At 38.6% G+C, this 20,762-nt stretch overlaps 1 protein-coding gene across 6 annotated transcripts in view; it reads left to right on the forward strand.

Annotated features, from left to right (window-relative positions):
* The window catches only part of LOC121514859 (MAM domain-containing glycosylphosphatidylinositol anchor protein 1), a 412,064-nt gene that overhangs the window by 199,059 nt on the left and 192,243 nt on the right, over positions 1-20,762 (forward strand). The window lies entirely within an intron of this gene.

Genomic DNA, 20,762 nt, shown 5'->3' on the forward strand with positions numbered 1-20,762 from the left:
CCAAGTTTGTGTTCATTTTTGTTAATTTTGTATAAAGGTTGTTAACCTGGATTTTTTTTATGGGTGGAAATTGATTTAAATATCTGTAATGGGATATTGTTGGCTAGAAATGAGATAAACAACCTTCCCCAGATTTAAATTTTTTGCTGTGTTGATGGACTTTTCTCCCTCTCTTGTACTTCACTATTTTCCTGCATGTCTCTGTAAGTCCCACCCTGCCTCCCTGTGTTCTTTGATATCTATCCATCTTGTTTCACTGTTGCTGGGAGCTCACATCAGAGCCGTCAGCAGTAATTCAGTTGTCACAGTCCCTGTTATCTCCAGTTCACTCCACACTCCTTCCGTCCATCCCCCCCGTCACCCTACAACTCTCTTACTTGCGGAGTCATTGTTGCCGCTGACAACCCTGTCAGGATTGTTACGGTCAGAGTGATACGCCACAAGGGAAAGTCTTGTGTTATTTTTGTTGTTGTTGTTTTTCTACTCTTCTTCTTTCCTTTTTGTCATTCCCTAAGTGCCAGCCAACCTAGTTAAGAGCTCACAGTGTTTTAAATGAACCTGTTATCTTTATATTTTATTAATCTGGAGCGTCCTTGATGTCAAATTTAATAAGTAAGAGAGCTACATTTGTTTCCTTTAAGTACTTGAGCCTTTCTCTCATTCTTAGGTTTTAATTGGTCTTTTCTATGATGACAAAGCCTGAGTAGCTTTACACAGGCTACAGGAGTTTAACAAGGTTGTTAGCTTTAAGATGGAGTGGCAGCCTTTTGGCCAAAACATAGCGTCTTTATATCTCTGCACAAGTAGGGAAAATGAAAGATTAATACTTCCTTAAAGCTCTAGTTTGACATTTTTGCGAAACAGATTAATGTTTGCCCAAAGTTATGAGGAGGCAGATAAATTGATAGTTGAGTTGAGCTTAATCCAGCTGTCTGTATTAGCTTTGACTGGAATTTCTTATCAATCTCCCAGTGCTTCCAAAGCTCGGTGAGCCTACAGCCACAGCTCCTGGCCAAAAAACAGCCTCTTATACAATGATGCTGATAGATAGATGATTGTGCATGAAGGTTGTATTGATCTCTCACTAATAAGTAAGTAAGAATATCTACTAAAACGTAAAGCTGTTTATCAAACTAATTTTAGTGTTCTAGTCCAGTATGTTGAAACTAAGGATGTTCCTAAGCATATATATTTCCCTATTCGGCTAAACGCTCATTTACATTTGTTTAACTGATTAGTCTGAAAAGGAGAAAACCCGAAGAAAACAGTCAAATTCCTCACAGGATCATTGTGTCAGTGGGTGTGATGTTAACCTGATATAATCTCTACAGCATGGTTAGCATTAAAACCTAGCGCCGCCTGCCTTCGTTCCTCTTTGCAGATTAATATCGTGCTTTGATATTTGGCATCTTTTTACTTCAGGTGAGTAGTTATATGTGAGTTCAACCCTCAACAGCCTACATACAACTTTATTTCCATTAACCACTTTAGAAAACTGTCATACCACGGTCTTCCTACTACACGCTAACAGCTTAGCCACCGCTGAGCTTCTCATATTTACACCTGGTGAAGTGACAGAGAGGAAGGCAGCGGCCATTAACTGAAGCTACTACAGCCTCTAGTGGTGGGAGGTCCATTACAGTTTAAAAGAGCATTGTAGACAGGGATTTCAAGCCTGTGTTTATAAAAAATGATCAGTAATTAGTTTAACTGACTAGTAAATCCCACGCCAGCTAATTTGCTAAACAATTTTAAGCATTTTACAGATTAACTGCGTGCATCCATAGTTGAAACTTTGGACTAAATAGAAGTTAAACCAATGTCAATGAAGACAGAGTCAGAGTAAGATTTCTCTCATTTACTGAAACTTGGTCCACATTAACATATTCTTAAAAACTGCAAATAAAGATGTAAAACATTCAGTGATTGCAATGTTACATAGAACTGCATCTCACACATGAAACAAAACTACAAATTACACAAACATATCCTTACAAAAAACTATAAAATACATTGTGTAACATCTTTTTAAAAACAGAAAATGCAGCATTGCCTGTCTTATGCGTCTCAGCTGTCCGGCTGAACTGGCTGCAACTGTTAACTAGTTCCCCTACAATATAAAGCCCACCCACGAAAGTTAAGTAAGACAACCAAGCAGCAACCTCCAGCCCTGAAAAATGAAGCCAATGCAGAAGTGCAAAAAATTGCAATACAGCGAGTGTCCACTTGAGGCTGGCTGCAGGAACACCAAAAGTCCAGTCTGGACACCTGTTAAAAAGTGTTTTTTTTACACTAGAAATAAACTGGTTTACAGCCTGTTCACAAAAACAAACGTGTCTCCTTAGCTAATGTCTTCATGTGCTCTCACTGGATGGGGGGAATTTTTTTGTACTGCAGTTGTTTAGATTATATTTAGGAAAAACTTCACTGCGGACTGATTGGCACGTCTCATTTGATTGACAGATAGCTTGACAAGCAGAGGCTATGTTTTTTGTCAACCAGAATGCTAGCTACCTAGCAGACAGGAAGTTGCGCTTACTGGGCGGGCCGTTAGGTGGATCCAAAGTTGGGTTGAGACCGCGATTTCAATATGGAAGCCGCTGTGGTTTGGCTTCAAGAGCTGTTTGAGTCCGCCTATTGTAAGCAGACAGCTGACGTCACACAGGGTTTGTCCAATTCTTTCTACAGTCTATGAAGCCAACCCACGAAAGCTAGGAAAGCTAATCCATGAAAGCGACGAACGCCATTAGTCAACACACAAATTGGTGAACATGGTAGGGATGGAAAATATAATCATGTCTTTAATTGCTTTAAATTCTCCTTTTAACATCTGAGTCACACACTCCAGAGATAAGAGCACAAACTTACTCTTGCAATGGCTTCAAGATTGGCTCCACTTTTATTTTTATTTACAGACTCTGAACTGAAGGAGAGGTTATCAATGGAGCAACAAGGCGACTTTCAGATAAGAGATACCGTTTCCTAGGAGTGTTTAAGAGAGCTGAAGCTAGGAAAATACATAAAAAACAACCTCAAAGAAAAAAAACGGTGATACATTTAAGAGAGCAAACTGAGTTTGGCATCTCTCTGAAAGATCTAGAGCCAGAAAGAAGTGGAAGCAGACAGAAACAGGCAGAGGATGAAAAGAAAGACTTAGCATGAGTCAGACAGAAAAAAGAGATGGACACTGCTTGCTGAAATGTTCTAAAAAACAAGGGAAGGGTTTTTGACAAGCATGTTTGGATACTTTTCTATTCTAACAATGAATAACCCACATCTTTAACAGACTTTTTAAGAAAACCGTCTCAGACAGCTTCAGTCAAAATCAAAAGCTTTAAACAGATCTTCTATGTGATGTGTTCTTCACGCTCATTTCCTGGACTGGACTGTGGCTGAGATCAATTGTATTCCCCAGGTTCAGTCGATACACACACAGACACCGAGGCCATCAGACACACAATCATAACAATAAGTGTCTGCATGTTGCTGGCGCACAGACTCAGATGCTTGCCAAAACAGCCAAGCTGTCTGGACCTCACAGCCTCACAGTGTGTCAGAAAACACACTGATTTGAGTCTGTGTTTGGGATTTTACTGTTTTTTTTTCTAAATGTCTTAGAAAACACATCTTAAAATAACTTCAAGGTTTCATGCAACCAACTATTTTCTGGCAGGCTGAGCGAGGAAGTGTTGGCATGTTCATAAAGCGATCATCAGATGCTTGAACTTATTTTAGTCTGAGCTGAGTAGATAACCCTCAGGCTGAGTGTGGCTACTGTGCAGGGGAAATGCTTTGTGTTTACCTGTGTCCACAGTCACATTTATAATCATGTTAAAAACTAGAATCTGTGCTAACCACAGGGCTCTGGCACAATGATTGCAACCTAATGATGCCACAATGGTCAAGATGTTGATCTTTGGCCTGACTTTAACTTCATTAACCTCCATTTCTGAACTGATTCAAAAATGTTCCTCCAAGGTGAGCATCCACCAATGGGCACATCATATTCCAATCAAACTTAAATGTCAAACTTCTCATACCTTTTCCCCAAATCTTCAGAAGATAGCTTATCCTAGCACTCTCTCTGTCCTTCACTCAGTTGAAGCCTTTTTCACATTGAAAATTCTACAGAATTTTGTGACAGGCTGGCCATAAAATCTTAAAATCTTCCTGGCTGGCCTTTTCACACGCAGGCTACACCTCCCAGCAGGAATCTGTCACTGTCAGACAAGAGAGGTTGGTTTCAGGAGGCAGGGCATGACACAAAGAAGGACAGGGGGGTAAAAAAGGAGAATGAAGCAGAGTATGACGAAAGCGAAGAGGAACATACTTGTGTGTCAAAGAGAATGGAGCAGCTTCATAATGTTGTACATAGATGATGTTGGTTATTAACCTCTTGCATTAACCTGAACTCTTCGTGATGCAGTCACACAAGTCATTGGGGAAATATATAGTGTAATGCTAAATGAATCCCAAAGGCTCCCAAAAACCATGTCTCTTTTCTCACTTTTCTGTAAAGGGGCAGAACGCTGTTTTAAGGTGCAGGCTGCATGGACATGGATGTCAGCCTTTTGGGGGGATAAAGCCCATCTAAAATGTTCCTCAGCCCTCCCAACAATTTTAATTAATTTATTTTTTAACCCTTTGGGGTATATAGCAGGTTTTCAGAGTTGCCAAAATGTTTTAAACAATTTCTCTGTGTTAATACGGCTTAGAAACATGGTTTGATTGTCCTCTGAATCTACAGATTCGAAGCTTTCCACTTCGCCTTCTCCTTCTCCTGAAAACATGAGTCAGATTGAAAGATAAATACATGTAGATACTTATTTTTTCAAAAGTTACCAAAATGCATTAATGGATATGTTTTCCAACATCTTTTCCAAGAATTCACCACAACATATAGACTTTTAAATGCCTACTCTTAAACTCGCTACTTACATTATTAAAGGAAGGCCTGAAGGCTCAGGAAAGGATAGGCAAAGAGAGTGAATCATCGCCACCACAGAAGTGCTCTTTGTGATGCTAGTGGTCTTTTGCTCTGAAAAGAAGAAAAAAAACCAGACAGCAATTGACTCATCCTGATGTATGAAGAGTAGGACAGTATTGACCAGCTCTTCTTCAAATAGAACTCAAGGCATGAACGTGGTGAAATGTCAAGATAATTTGCCCAGTTAACCTAGCCAATACAGTTTCACTGTAACCTGGCACGCCAGATGGATTTGTTTCACACATCCATCTGGAAAACCTCCTATAGACAGCGTTTGGGAAAGGGCAGAGCCTTTGAAAAAAAAACTCGGAGTGTAATTGGATGAACGTTCTGTCTGTCACATCTTTATGGGCCAATCAGAGCAACAAAACGTGACGTAGTTGATACCAGGCAGCACCCCTATGAAAGGAGCGAACTCCATAGAGAGCTGCATAACATGAACCACGGCGACCGTACACATGTCAGTACATGACTTTTTTCATTTTTGAAATGAAAACAACTCACTGCTGTTCTTTGTTTTTCTTTTAACAAAGAAATGTTGTCAAGTTCTGATAAAACTGGCGCTTTAGCAGCATCCACGCTAATTTCTTCTGCCATGATTACACCGGCCTCTTGTTGCTGCTTGCTTATGTCACGACTCCGCTGCGCCCAAAAGTACTGCCCCTCATCGCTGATTGGTCCTGTCACTTTCTAACCAGGCCCTAACCGTTCAGACGGGACCTTTGCAAGGTTAGTTTCACTGCATTTAGGCATAAATCTGCAGAGGAAGACAAAGTTGGGAAAGACGGCACAACCTGCTCAAACTTTCTGAGGAAATATCGCCAAGCGTAATGTAATTTGTTAGAAACTACTAACAAATATAAGATGATATTTCCCCAAGGCTTAGAGACAGCCAACTGCAAGGGCGCCCCCAGGACAAAAATATGTCAGTTGTGGATACAGCCCTAATACTTGCTCATTGAACCATGAAGCTACCTCAGGTTCAGCTATGAATTGTTTGTTTCATTTTAACTACATAATTTGACATTAAATAATCAAATATTTAAACTGTGTGTAAACATTTTTTCAGCCTTTAAAAAAAAAAAATCTTATGGTATATTTGCACAGATGCTGCAGTCTTTTACCTGGACAAGTGTACCTCACACTACCCAGAAACAGTTGTAATCAGATTTAAAGGGCTTTAATTAGACACTAAATCTCTCTATGATTGAAAATAGCAATAACGCAAAGGGATAAATTTAAGAGTTGAGGTAAACTAATATGAATGAAATCAATAAACAGCACACATATTGCATAGTGTTTTTTACTAAGGGATACTCATGATAATAAAATGAGAATCATGTATCCTGTTTCAGATCTCCAAAATAAAAAGGCAGGAGTAAGAGGACAGGAAACACCAGAAGACAGAAAATAAATTACAAACAAGATAGAAAACAGACAGTGAAACAAAGAGAGATGGACAAAAGACAGAATGATGTAGAAACTGAGAGAGGGAGACTGATAAAGAGGACAACACTGAGAACTTCTGCTTTGTTTTGTATTGTTTTTCTAATGAGCATATTTTATAATTCCCCACTGAGCTCCCTTTTGTCCTTGCGCTGTCAGTCATGGCACAGATTAGGTCCATCCAACTAGGTCAGCTCTGATTCACCAGGCTGGGAAAAGGAGATTGATTGATTTGTATATCATAATCCCAACCTGGGATTTGAGCACAGGGCTGCTGCCCTCCACTAACTGCTGACGGCGGCCAAATCCCCCTCCCTTGCCTCTCATAAAAAGAACAAGGGGCAATGCTCCAGAGCTTGTCATGTTATTTAAAGAGGTGGCGGAGAGCACAGTAGAGTACGGGGGGGGGTTCGAACAGTGCTTGGACCTGTGGATGCATGCAGCTACATGATAGATTACTTTAGATTTACTTTCACTGACTTGTTGGTAAGAGGAATGTGTATGAGGAAATGTGGGTCAGCATCAACATGTTATTCATTTGTTCTCCTTTTTTAGCAGCTAGTTTGAGATATTGTGTATGCACTCTATGTGGAAAAAAGACAAAAAAATTTCCACACAAGCTCATCGGAAATTAAAAATCTTGCATCAGTGGGTCAAATATTAATCTGTACAACATTGTTTTTAGAAGTGGACTCCTGCAGGGGATTATATCTCATTTTTAATCTCAAAACAGCAAAGTGTCTCAACATTAGATTACTTTCTTTTGACCACAGGGATGCATAGAAGAGAATACAAATTGTATCATTTAAAAAAATCTAAACTAAATATATCTGTGTATAATTATAATAGGGTTTATAACCATCATAGCTTACACTCAACAGTCATAGTCAGCATGTTTTATTTAACATGACTAAACACACGATCACAATGTTTCACATTGGTTTGTCTAGTTTCTCTAACAGTAACACTGCTAGCATCCCCAGTCTTCTGTCCTTCTGCAGGTCATATCCAATCATGGCCCGATAGAGGACTTCTGAGAATAGTGAATTTTTCTTTAGTTCTGGTGAAGCCAGTGGCTAGTGTTAACCCTTTATGGAACAAGGAACCATATATTGTCAACTTCCTTTTTCAGTCAATAAGAGTGCCAATTATTTAGAAATTAAAGGAAATGTCAGACGTCATGTATTAGACTAGAAAAGCACTCGGAGAGCGCAGACCTCCGCCATTTGCCCTATCTCCCAAAAGTGAAGAATCCTTTAAAAAAATTCCTGGATCCAGACGGTGATCCAGATCACTCCCAAAATCTAATTAGTTCTTCCTTATGCCATTTCTGACATTTCCTGAAGATTTCATCAAAGTCCGTCCATAACTTTTTGAGTTATGTTGCTAACAAACTAACAAACAAACCTACCCTGCTGATCTCATAACCTTCTTGGCGGAGGTAAAAAGGTATCCTATATTGTTGATAGCAGATGTAGAAGGAATAAAAGGATGATAATATACAGCTGACTAACTGAGTCAGCCAATAGCAGGAATGATGGGATGATTCAGTCTGGTATTGATTACTTTAACTCCCACTACAATATATCTACACCGTAATATAAGAGTATATGTGTAACATGAAAGGATCAGTAGATGAAAAATATTATGGCCTCTAAATTCCCACATGAAAAGCTGAGGATCAATGGGCACTCCTCAATATCCCTCAGTACTGTAAAGCCTCAGTGGGTCACTGTACTGCATCTGTGCAGTCAGGTTTATGTAAGTCTGTAATCCCTGCCTGAGACATGTGGTCATGTGAAAGAGAGGGAATCACAGAAAATATCAAAAATATGAAGGGACACAAGAACAAATCCAATCATTTAAAATAATCTTTCTTTTAATCTGTTGGTTTTCCCAACCAGCGGTCTGTGTGTATTGGAACTGAATGGATGTAGGGCAAAGGCTAACAGGAACATTTAAACCTCTCTGACATTTCTCCACCAGCCTCAAATCAAGTCCAATCATGATAACAGAGGAGGGACGCGCTGTGCAGCGACACCACTGGCAAGAATTAATTTTTGACTTTGATCATTTTTTTGTGAAGAGGCTGGAGGAGACTTTAAGGATCTTATAATTCCAGTTGTCTGCCCTCTGAGTCTGACCTTTACATTTTTTAATCATGCTGCTAAAATTACAAGAGGCAGCCTTTTAAACAGTGCTCACACAGAATTGAACACACATCACATCTCTATGAGATGAATCTACAAATGTTAGATATCAGTTGGATTTATAGATTTATTTATTGTGTTATTAAGTTTGTGTACATAAACATATCAAATCAAGCTTTCCTTGGTTGACTGCATTTTTATCATCCAGTTGAAACATAAGCACCAGTTCTTTAAACATAACAGTATGAATCTTTCAAGCCACCTCTGCTGTTGAAAATGAAGCAGAGGAAAACTCCCTGGATCACGTTTTTAAATGATTGATTTTACAGCAGAAATAAACATGTTTACAGTTTGCTTAAAAGTGTTTTAATAGCTCATTTCTTTAAACTTAAAACCTCCTTGGGGTGAATTTTATCAAAACACACCTGTCTGAGTTATATTAGGGCCACTGGTTTTAATTAACTTGCTCAGATGGGGGCATAGCTGGGTTCACAGTCAGGTGGGTTGGTTGTAGTTGTTTGCCCATAAGGCCTCAGCTCTCAGCTCAGCTCTGGATGTCTGCAAACTGAACAAGTTAGATTGAGACAGCATGAGCAATTAGGCAACCACCAATTTTGGGCTTGTTAATGCTTTTTCAGAAATTGAAGGGTGAATCACTGGGATTATGCTCATGTTCACAGTCTGTTTGATAAACATTTATGAGTGGAAGTGGATGATTTATGAGTGTAAGAGCAAAAATACTTAGACAAATAACAATATATACAAAATCTTTCTTCCCCTCTTTTTAAGCTGTTAGCCTAAAGTGCTTATGTTGGCACACTACTTGGGTAAGGATTCAAATCAGACCTGTGGCTCCTTTCCTGTATGTCATGACCCAGTCGCTCTTTCCTGGACTCTGTCCCCTGTGCTATCTGAATAAAGACATAAAAACCCAAAAATAAATCCTAAAAAGACATATCACTTATTCACATTTATATAAAAAAATAGAATATGGTCAAAAAAGTTCATTTTTTTCTGTATTACTCTGGAATTCAAAAAGTGAGTTTATCAAAAATTTTCCATTCATCACATTCGTATTACAAAAAGGATCAATCTTAAAATGAAGTCACCCTTCCTAAAAATGTATTGATGTGTTATTTGTTCACTCAAATTTAGGGCTAATTTTGCACAAATTACAGCATATATGAAGGCGCTCAGCCTGAAGCACTGCTGAGGTGTTATGGAAGCCCTGGTTGCTTTGACTACACAGTGTTTGTCCCGTAAAATGACACTGTGCTTGGGGAGTAAGGATGGCCATCCTGTTCTGCCTCAGTCCTTATATTTACATTTTTTCTTTTTGATTCTGCTTTTGAAGTTTTTATCAGCTGTAAGTCGTATAATCACACTCAAATAACACCTCTCCCCTTTTGAATTTTTTCTTGATATTCTGTGATCATGGCAGGCGAACTGCATGTGTGAAGGCATACTATTGATGAAGTAGCATAATATTATAATCATCACCCTTAAGTACAGGATAATGTTAGCAGCAAGAAGCTGCCAAAACATATTGTAAAAGCAGCATATGAATCTTTACTTTTAACATGAGGCAGTAAAAATAGAAAGACAATTAGATAGTCAATCTGATAAAAGTTATTGCATGACTATTCACCCCCTTCAAGTCAGTATTTAGTAGATGCACCACAGCACGAAGTCTGTATGGATAGGTCTCAATCAGGCTTGCACATCTGGACATGGCAATTTTACTCCATTCTTCTTGGCTTGAGGTCTGGGCTTCTACTTAGCCACTCCAGAACAGAACAATAACATTGTCCTCCAGTATTTCCCTATATTTTTCCGCATTCGTTTTACCCTCTACCTTTATAAGCCTTCCAGGGCCAGCTGCTGAGAAGAATCCCCACAGCATGATGCTGCCACTGCTGTGCTTCACAATGGAGACGGTGTCTTTGTAGTGATGTGCAGTGTTTGTTGTCTGCTGAACATAGCATCTTGTCTGATGGACAAAAAAGGACCATGATGGTTTCATCAGACCAAGGAATTTTCTTCCACTTGACCATGGAGTCTCCCATTAATGAATATTCTTCAACAGTTTCTCTTTGCCACTCTCCCATAAAGTTTTCACCTGTCAAGAATTCAGGCAACAGTTGTTGTATGCAGGGTCTCTCCCATCTCAGCTGCTGAAGCTTGTAACTTCTGCAGAGTAGTCACAGTCACTCAGTTTGTGAGGATGGCCTGATCGAGGCAGATTTACACATGTGCCATATTCCTTCCATTCTTGAAGATGGATTTAACTGACCTCTGGGGGATGTTCAGTGCCTTGGATTTTTTTTTATATCCATCCCCAGACTCATACTTTTCAACAACCTTTCTCTGAGTTACTTGGAGTGTTCTTTTGTCTTCATGGTACAACGGTAGCCAGGAATACTAATTAACCAGTGACTGGACCTTCCAGACACAGGTGTCTTTACATACAATGACTTGAGACACATTCACTGAAAACAGAAAACGTTTTTATAGTTTTGGGACTTTTGTCAGTTGCCAAGTCCTGCTGGTAAAGGATACTGGCATCTTCATAAATTTTGCCAGCAGATGAAGGCATGAAGTGTGTTGATTTCTCCTGGTAGATGATTGTGTTGACTCTGGATTGTTTAAAACTTGTGATTTTGAAAGTTATTGGAATAGTAAAAAAAAGAACTGACAATCTTAGCTGGCTGCTCATGAACGACACACAACAGTGCTGTCTAAATATAGAATCAAAGAAGGCTAGGAATCCCACTCACACAATAAGAGGGCACTCAAAATAATTTAGCTGTTTAGCTTATTTAGGGTTTTATGTTTGTGTGTAGTTAACCTAAAAGCATATTTTTTTCCAAATAAACTCTGGCTTTAACCCTTCTAGTACCATCAAGGATCCACAATGACCTTTTAGCTGTTGGTTAGTGCTTTTTCTGCTCACTGTATGTTTGACTGATGTAAAGGTGAAAGCAAGTGTTTCTGCATACAGTACATGTGCTCAGCTCCTGTCAGCACACACCTCTATGTAAACCTTAAGCCTTTTTCCACCTGATTTCCCCTCAGTAACCCCCTGCATTTCCCTTATAGATGGATTAGGCCCTACACATCTGTTACAGGCTGTACAGTAGTTGGTGAGAAAAAGAGAGAGAGTGAAAGTTAAGACGAGGATAGAGCAGGTGAGTAATACAGAGAGGAGAAAGAATGAGACCCAAGTGTAGAGGAAGAGAAGAGAAAGGTGAAAAAAGACAGCGATATTGAAGATACAGAGGTGACAAACTGACAGTGAGGAAAGAGGGAAAAGAGGGAGTGAGAAAGTGCAGGCGTGGAAGAGGGTGCATTTGTTACCTGGTTGTAAACCGCTGTGCTCCACATAAATCCCATTACTTTGGGAAGAGCGCTGGCTGATCCCACCGTTACCGTCACCCACGCATCCCCAGGAAATTGAAGCTATAATTCTCAAATCCTCAGTTCCTCCCTCCCTTTGGCTTCAAACAGTCCTTCTCTTATTTTTCCTCCCTTTCCCACTATCCCTCCACTATACTTTTGGCCCTATTGGATCTTGGGATTAGATGTGGGATTTGTTGTTTTTCTGCATATTAAAGTTGTTCACCTATAGCTAATTTAGTGTCTCTATAACCAGGGCTGAACATATTTTGAATTCATGTAGCCACAACTTTACTCAGAGGGAAACCACGTTGTATTTGAGACCTTAATATTCAGGTTTATTAAATTATAACAACACAAACAGCTTTAATATAATACATTCCTATTTGTCCTGCTGCTTTAATCTGTTATAACTGTGTTTAAAAAACAGATCTGAACCATGGATCTGTTTCCATGGAGGCTCAGACAGCTCTTCAGGCCCGCAGGGGTTTACTTCCCTCACATTATGTTTTGATACAATGGAAGTGGACAGTGCTATTTATGCACTGATTGCAGTTGTTACACCAGTGAAATTTCTTGTCAGCTTGAGAGTCATCACCAGTGAGGTTAGCTAAAGAGATACCCCATTAGTGTGTATTTTTGCATGAACATTTTTGTCACCTACTTAACAGATTAAGAGCCTGTGTGTGTGGGTGCACATTGTCACACATGCTCTTGTATTACTAGAAATGTGCATCTGTAAACCAGTTTGTCGAGCCTCCGTGCACCTCTTTCATTACGGCGATTGCAATCTGTTAAAAAAGAGATTAGATGAGAGGATGTACTGCATAAAGTCTATTAGAGGAATGAATTGCTTCCTGCTCTCAGGGGGTCGGTCTCTCACTGAGGATTAACTCTTGCAGGTCGATAAAAGCCTGGATTCTGCTCCTCCGTGTCCTCTGGAGCCCGCGTAAAGGACCCCATCTGGAGGATACTGCTTAAACATGGAGAGTCAAAACCTTAATAGCACATCCCCTGAATGTTCAGCATACCTTTTTAGAAGACAATAACATTACTCACATCCATGCTTTAATTATTCACATCCACTGTATGACATAACAGGATTACCTAAATATTTTAACAGTATGACGTTAAATAATCTCAAATGACGCTCCATCCTTTGAACTGTCACACATTTACACCAGCAAATTGATTGGTTCAGGGCTTAATGCCTTCTCAGGGGACCTTTATTGTAAAAATGCATTCAATCAGAATTAATCATTAACTTAATGGCTTAATATTGATGAGACGTTGTAACTGTAATTTAGTGTGCTTAACACGCACTGTTACTATGAATCATATAGTAATCATCTTTTACAAATGAAAGTTTTCATTCCCCCCATAACCACCGGCCTGTTAGAAAGTTAATTGTAACACATTTAAATGAATACATTTATATTCATACATTAATATACTAAAAATATCACAGTGGCACATTAGAAATTTGTCATTTACCTAAGCTGGTATTTGAGACTTTTACATGTAAATCATTGTCTTACATTAAAGCCCTGACCTAATCTCTACGTATAGATATCTGCATATTAATGTAGAAACTCTGAAGTGAAAGTCAATATTAATGGTGTCAAAGGGTCTGGTTTCCATTTGTAGGATCATCCAACTTTTAATGCATGCATCAAAATAAACAACATGAAGATAAAAAGAGGTTTAAAGTATTTGTCACAATGAAATCATGAAACCCGCTGGTTCTGCTCTAATGAAGATTTCACTTTCATTTCTCACCACAAGCAGATATCTCCCATATGTTATATGATAATACAACAGCTGTAGATGTTCCCTTTCATGTCAAACCAGGCCTGCCAGCAGTTATAAGTGGGACCCTGAAATACCCAGAGAATGCGCTGGTGCTAGCATCCTGGCTAACAGTTGCATCATTTTAGAGTTAAAAGTGTGTGAAACCATTATTTGGGTCCGATGTTGAATTTATTTGTGGCACTTTTTAACCTATTGTAACCACTTTTCTTGCCCAATTTTTTGTCACTTTTCCCTGCCACTTTCAGAAATTATATGCGCTTTTAACCTATTTTTGACAATTTTATACATTTATGCTATTATGCTATTTTTTGCTTTTAATCACTTTTCCCCCATCAGTTTTTTGCCACTTTCAACCCATTTTTGCTACTTTTAAAGTCCTGTTTCACTACTTTTTCTGCAGTTGCCTTTTCACCACTTTTCTACCTATTTTGCCAACTTTGACTGCATTGTATTATTTGTTACACCCATTTTTCTCACTTGTAACCCCTTGTCACCACATTTTCTGCCCGTTCGCCACTTTCCACTTTTGCCTATTATTTGCCTCTGTTAATCAATTTTTGCCACTTTTCCAAACCCCTTTTCACCTCTTTTTTCTGCCTGTTTTTGTCCCATTATTGCCACTTTCCACCCATGTTTACCTCTTTTTTTATGCCAATTTCAATACGGCCATATTTACATTTTGACATGCCCATTTTACTACGTGTATCCCTTTTCACCGCTTAGTTCTGATTGTGTTCATCACTTTTAACTAAGGCTGTTAACATTAACGCGTTAACACTTGTGATTAATCTTGAAACCTCAACGCATTAAAAAAAAAAAAAAAAGGCAATTTAATCATATGACTAAGTTTGACCACAGCTTGCTCCCGTTGTCCTCCAGCACGGATGTTTATGTGCCTGGGGGTGAAGAGGTGAGAGGTTGGTCAGACACAGCCAGCAGTGATGAGTGAGGAGACAGACCCAGGTCTGCTTTATGGCAATTTTCTTTTTAAAAAGCTGGCGAATAAAAGTTGAGATAAAATTGTGGGTACTTGCTGCAGTGATGAACTGCCTTTACACCATAGCACAAGGAGTCTTAGGCTGTTTTCACACCTGATAGTCCAGGGGACTCGGTCCGTTTTGGAACAGAAATTGCAACAATGTTGCACTTTCCTTTGGTTTGGTTTGCATTCTGTTCTTTGTTAAACGGACCAAACCGTCTGAACACCTACAACGTCTGCCTGCTAGAGGCGCTGTCGTCACAAACAAACGGCGATCAAGAAGAAAAGCCGGCATAGAGGAAGACGAAGTGGGGAAATCCAGCTCCTTCCATGGGTCTTGTTTCCACATAAACAATGAAAAAATCACAGACTTTACGTTGTCTTGAGGTTTCTGCTCTTGCATTGGGGCATAAGGAGCAGCCAGCAAAACGGTGGGCTGGCCAACATGTCGTTCTTTGCAAGAGACGAATAAATAAGCACGGACTACAACGTGTTGCCATGGCTACACAGACGCCAAGTGAGGTACCGACATGTATTTGAATGTATTAAATCACATATAAATCCTGATATCATTACGCTTTACGCCACTTCCTGTCTTTGGTTCACAAGTTGGTCTGCTTCGCTTTCACACCTCAAATGAATCGCACCAGGGTTCGGTTGGAAGCGGACCGAGACCCCCCTGTTTTTAAGCGGACCAGAGTCTGCTTGTTTGGTTCACACCGGAGTTCATGTGAGCTTTCACACCACTCCAAATGAACAGGACTATCTGGGAAAACGGACCAGAGTTCATTTAAAGCAGACCAAACAGCTCTTGTGTGAATGCACGTTAAGTACCACCTACAGGCAGAGCACATCTTTGCTAATGTTAGCAACGACCCTACAACAACACGGGATCAAACCATAGTCGCACCACTCTCTTCAGCTGCTTCAGGACAGTTTTCTTCTTCAGCTGCTCAGATAAATGCTGAAAAGTGCTCCAGAACTTTAAGCAAGTCCTGTTTGTTAACAATATAATCCAGTGTTGTGGAATCTGCAAAACTGAAGTTAATTAGTGAACTTTATGAGCTCAAGATGGAAAATATGATGCATTCAGGTAACCTCAGTAAATTAAACGACTGTATTCTATATGTTATGATGTGTTCAAATGTCACGTAAAAATAGGAAAATTTTCTTTCTGTTGAAAAACTTCACTAAATAAATTTGTGAATGTGTTTTTGTTTGAGGAATATACAACAGATGTGACAGACTGAAACACCGCTTTTTAACTCTAGCTCTACTCACTTAAGACCACTTGTGGTTTAAACACTGTCCTTGTCTTTCCACCAAACTTTACAGAGTATCAATAGTGGTATAAGAACTCAGATCAGCACTTTCTATGTGCTGTACATAGAATTAAAAAAATGGAAATAAAACACTTGACAATAAAAACCTTTAAAAATCTAAAAACATGAAAATATACTTAAACTATTTAAAAAAATGCTGTGATTAATCATGACTAATCATGATTAATGACAGCATAGTGATGTGATTAACTGGATTTTTTTTTTAATCAAGTAACAGCACTTATTTTAACCTATTTTCTTCCATTTTAATGCCAATTTTGCCCATTTTGACTCCATTTTACAATCCGTCACATTTTTTCCTTTTGTAACCAGTCTACAACATGGTTTTGACACTTTTTTAAAAACACTTTTTTGGCACTTTTTAACCCCTTCCTGCCACGTTTTGCTGCCCTTTTTGCCCCAGTTAACCCGTTTTCACCCCAAAAGTGTTTTTATTCAGGTAAAAAATGGTCATCACAACTTAACTTTATAATGGACCATGATCTTGCTGACCTCCATGGTCCCCTCATTTGGCAGGGCCCCAGAAAGCTCTCTCCTTTATCCCCCCTTATGGGCAGCCTTGTGTCAAGCTGAAAATACATTGATCCATCATCAGTTCCATTGTAAACGTAGTTTATCTAACTGTAAATTGGTTTTTGGATTTAGATAAAAAATGTAGATGGAGAAATGTGTTATGACAGTCTCACAAATATTTTTCAAAATAAGAAAAAGCTTGCTCAGCTGTGTCAGAGTCCACGCTAACAAATCATCTGTGAGTGCAAGGTGGAAAAAAAGTCAAAGTAAACCTTAATCATTACCTAGAAAGGTATATCAACAAACTTTCTTCATTAAAGGTCTGCTATTAGCAGTACTGTGCATTAGGGAGGGGGTATTTTAATTTCAGGGCAAAGATAGAAAACAACTCAGTGAGTAATTTTTCCTTGTGATGCTGCAAATTCACCTGATTTTCATTCTGAGGTCTGATTTGTTTGTTTTTGCACGCATCAAAACCTCTCAGAGACAGAATCTTTCATCTTTCATCATTGATCGAACTTGAATGAATTTTGACAGAAAAATGTAGTTAATACCTACTTCTCTGTGTGTGTTTGTGTCTGTCTTGTTTATGTGGGGATAGTATCTCAAAATACTCTCCATAGAAGTAGTATGTATACTACATAGATTTGAACTGTGTGAGTTATGTTGCAGTTTTTATTGTACATTTAGTACATCCTCCAAACAACTCCGCGACTTTCATTGATTCTAAAATGTCAACAAACATAAGATGCAAATTGACCAAACATATATGGAGCATAATAAAAAACACTAAACATTTAATTTAAATGCATACAATCTTGTGTTGTTTTTTTTCTAGTACATAGAAGTACATTTGCATTAATAGTATGGTTGCAAGATGTGCAAAGGGTGCAAGGATTCTGACTAGACATAATAAGAAGTATAAAATATACACGGATGTGGGCAGATTTTTTTTTATTTACTAGGCAAAAAACGTGGTATCAGTGCTGTACAACACAAAGCAGAAAAACAGAATAACCAACAAAGTGTAGATAGACAGCAGCACAATTTCAGGGTACTGAGATGTAAACTACATTAGTCTTACAACACAAATTACAAAACAAATAAGGCATCAAAACAAGGACAAAACAGGTGCCAAGACAAAGGTTAAAATTATTAATTAAGATAAGAAAAAAGCAAAAACAAAGAAGGGAAGAAAGATAGAGAAGAAAGGCAGAATAAAAAAGGCTGGGGAAGGGGGAAGAACAGGTAGTTGTTGTTTTGCATAGAGAGGAGAAGATTTATATTTGTGGGATTAATGTAAGAAGGTGTTGATGTGTGGTCAAGTGATGGTATGAGAAGTGAGGCTTTAACTGGAGATTTTGTTGTATGATATGGGATTATAGTGGAGTTTCATGGGCAGAGTTCTTCTGCCCATATTATGAGGTTAAGGAGGACAGAGGGGGTGATTCATGGGATGAATCCTCTTGGGCAGCAGCCGTAGTTCCTCAGTCCTCAGGGGGGCTTGCCATTTGTATGACCCAGTCATTTCGCGGTGTGCACATCCCAGGGGAGGTAGCTCCCCCTCAGTGTAGCATGCAGAGTTTCCATTGAAACTCTTTGGGAACCACTGATGTAAAGCAACTTCTTTAGTACTTACACTGATAAAGACTCTGTAGTGAGAACAAAGTAACAAGCAATGAATAACAGTATATACTGTTCATTATTTTAATTGCATCTCAGTATGTCAACATGATCTACAGTATGGCAAGAGGAAACAGGGTCTACACAGTCCATGTATGCTACAGTACAATAGTTATTAATGAACAAAATGAAAAATAACTTTCTGTGACAACATAAGCATAATTAATGCATCCTAGCACTCAGCTGCACATCACATTGCATCTGTTTATTCTTTATTAAAGAATGCTTGGTCTTCTCTTGGTGATAGTTTTGAGTCAAATAAGAATCTTACATTTCTCAACAATTAGGTTTGTTTTTCATTTAACTCTACTTTCTTGTGACAGTATGTATTTCAGTGGATTTCCTGGTTTACAGGCACTGTGAGAAAGCTGTCTTATCAGCACCCAAGCATCAATATAATCTCCTCATTTCATTTTCACTCTTTATATGGTAATTGTGCAGACAGTGCACACTGTATGAGCTCAGTGTCTATGCAGCTGTTTTTCTTTCCTCCCTCTCTCTAAACCTCTTCTTAGATGATAATCATCCTTCTTTTCTTTAACCTCTTCTCTCATCTGCTTCTGTCAGGTCTTTAATTTGTTTCTTCCTCTTTAGTTCCTTGGTATGCTACCGTGTAGTGTGTGTACCCCTTTCTCCCTCATGCTCTTCACATTTTTTTTTATCTTACTTTGAAACATCTGGGGTCCAGTAGACCTCTGTCTGGCAGCACAAAAATGTATCTTTGTGGTCATGTTTTGGGCCATCCTGCACCTTGGCTGTGTGGTCAGCCATGGTATAAGGATGCAGTGGCTATGGGATTATAAGGACATGAGAAAGCCTTGGTTGGCTGATTAGCAATTCCTGAGAATCGGCTGAAAATCCATTTAAAGGTCCATTTAAATACATATCTTTACACTTATCCAAAGACTACATTATAGTGACTACAATAGTTGTCCATGCTTGCTTGGTTGTTATGGCCCATGTTTATTTATCTTGTTATTGCACTTTTATGCCTTCATTACACCAAAGCAGGGGTGTCAAACTCAATCACAGCAGGGGCCAGGTTCTGGATTCAGGTCTAACCTGAGGGCCTAACAGGGTCACCTTTTTAATCATAAACTGTCAACCTCATTTCACCAGTAATGAAACCTTAGCACTGATTATGAATGATTTTGAAATTGAAAAAGTTAAAAAGATAACTTTAAAGACTCAAAATTTGAGAAAAGCAAATGAATTAGTTCAAAAAGGTCAAAACATGAAATTGTAAAATGTTTTTAAAAGGCAAATATATTACTTTTAAAGGTCAAAATATGAAATAAAATTTGCAATCATGATTTTTTAAATTATGAGTCTAAAAGGTCAAACCATGGGATTATGAAGTCAAAGTTGGGAGTTGAAAATACAAGATAAATTCAAAATAATTATTTGGATCCAAATATGACTTAAAATATAAAATTATGGATCTAAAAGCTGGAAACCTTATAAAATAAGTCAAAATTATGAGTTAAAATGCTCAAAGTATAAAAAAAAGTCACAATCCTAAGTTTGAGTCCTAATTGTGATTTGCAAAATTAAAAAATGAAATTAAAACAAAAATTAATTTATTTTCCAAAATTCTTGACTTTTTAATCTAACTATTTTTACTCCTCACTTTTATGACGTAACAAAGGATATCTTAAATCATCAAGCATAATTTTACATTTTTATACTCAAGGAAATCTGCGGGGCCAGTTATAACGGAAATATGATTTAATCTTTAATCTTCTTATCAGATTTAACTGTTCCACTGGCTGGATTTAGCCCCCGGGCCTTGAGTTTGATACCCCTGCACCAAAGGACAGTGGTAGGAGTTGAAAACATGGATTGTGAAAGTGGGGTTTGCCATGCAGCACCGAGGGTTGGAGTTGGACCCAGACCTCCTGAGTTAGGCATTAGCAGCCTCTGTTCATGGGGGCTGAGCCACCCGACTATTCGACGCCTGTGTTTAAGATAACTATAGTGAGGAGCTGATCCTCCAGAAGAAGCTGTAACTCATCCCCTTGTAATATTTTAAATTCTTCCAAGCATACAGTACTTGATTTTTTGGAGGCAAATATAAGTTGGGGTGACTGTCTCGTGGTCAGGGGTTCAATCCACTGTCCCTGCACTCATATGCTGAAGTGTCCTTGAGTGAGACGCTTAACCCCAAATTGCTCACACCACTGAGTCAGTGGCAGGTGAATGTGTATAAAGGGGATTAGTTGATACAGAGTAAATGTATTTATCTGATTAAAGACCATCAGTTACTCATGGTCTTTCCAAACGACTATGCTGTAAAATCCTTGTTGTAGGATAGTGTGTTTTGAGGTGAGAGTCCTGATCCCCTGGGGAGGTGTGGAAATGGAAAAAAAAATATATAAATCAACTGAAACATCATAGGTGAAATAACATTTCAACATGATTAAAAAAAAATTAAATCGCTGCTTATAAAAAAC

Source organism: Cheilinus undulatus, linkage group 1, assembly GCF_018320785.1.
Source record: "Cheilinus undulatus linkage group 1, ASM1832078v1, whole genome shotgun sequence".
Lineage (NCBI taxonomy): Eukaryota > Metazoa > Chordata > Actinopteri > Labriformes > Labridae > Cheilinus > Cheilinus undulatus.